Here is a 728-nt window from a genome sequence, read left to right as displayed (position 1 = left end):
CGTTGACAGTTCTATGGATTTAAGTGTTAGATTTTTTATCGTGCTCATAGTCTAAATTTACGAGTCAAAAAATTACCATTGAAAGTCTTTAAAAACAATTTTCATTCTATTTACTTAGAAGAATAATTTTCAATTATGAACACTACATAAAATTTTTAAAAAGTGTATCGACGTTTATAAAATTTCTAAAATTGTGTCGGAAATGTATTGACTGCACAGTTACTTCCCTTTAATAAAAAAAATTCTTAAGAAGAAAGAATTTACATTTTATTACTTTGTTTTTGGTGTTAAGAAAAAAAAAATAATTACATTATTAGCGGGGATTGATTAAGTGCAATGTCGTTAGGTATTTTTAACACTGCCTTTTATTTATTCTATACACTGAACATACTGTTCAATATTTTTTTTTTTTTAAATCAATAACATTCAATAAGCCAGGTCCTACAAATCCTATATGTTTATTTCTTTCCATTTACGGATAAGCTTGGAGTATTATCATTTTTGTTCACTAAATTGAAACAGGCGCGTCCGCCGGCGCCCTTGCACGGTTCGATTTGGCACCCTGGGCTATCATGTGAGCGCTATGCTGCATAGTTTTGTTTTTAACAGTGCGATAGGCTATGGGTTAGAAAGGTTACTATAGTCTTTAAGTGAATCAAATCCGGGCGTCCTCCGGCACCCCGACAGGGTGCTATTTGGCGCCCCGGGCCTTCCGGTGTACGCTATGG

The sequence above is a fragment of the Physella acuta genome, unplaced genomic scaffold (assembly GCF_028476545.2).
Source record: "Physella acuta isolate Inbredline_101_S28 unplaced genomic scaffold, ASM2847654v3 ptg000380l, whole genome shotgun sequence".
In the NCBI taxonomy this organism is placed as follows: Eukaryota; Metazoa; Mollusca; class Gastropoda; family Physidae; genus Physella; species Physella acuta.
The sequence above is the reverse complement of the archived record's forward strand: the minus strand, read 5'-3'. Positions refer to the sequence as shown.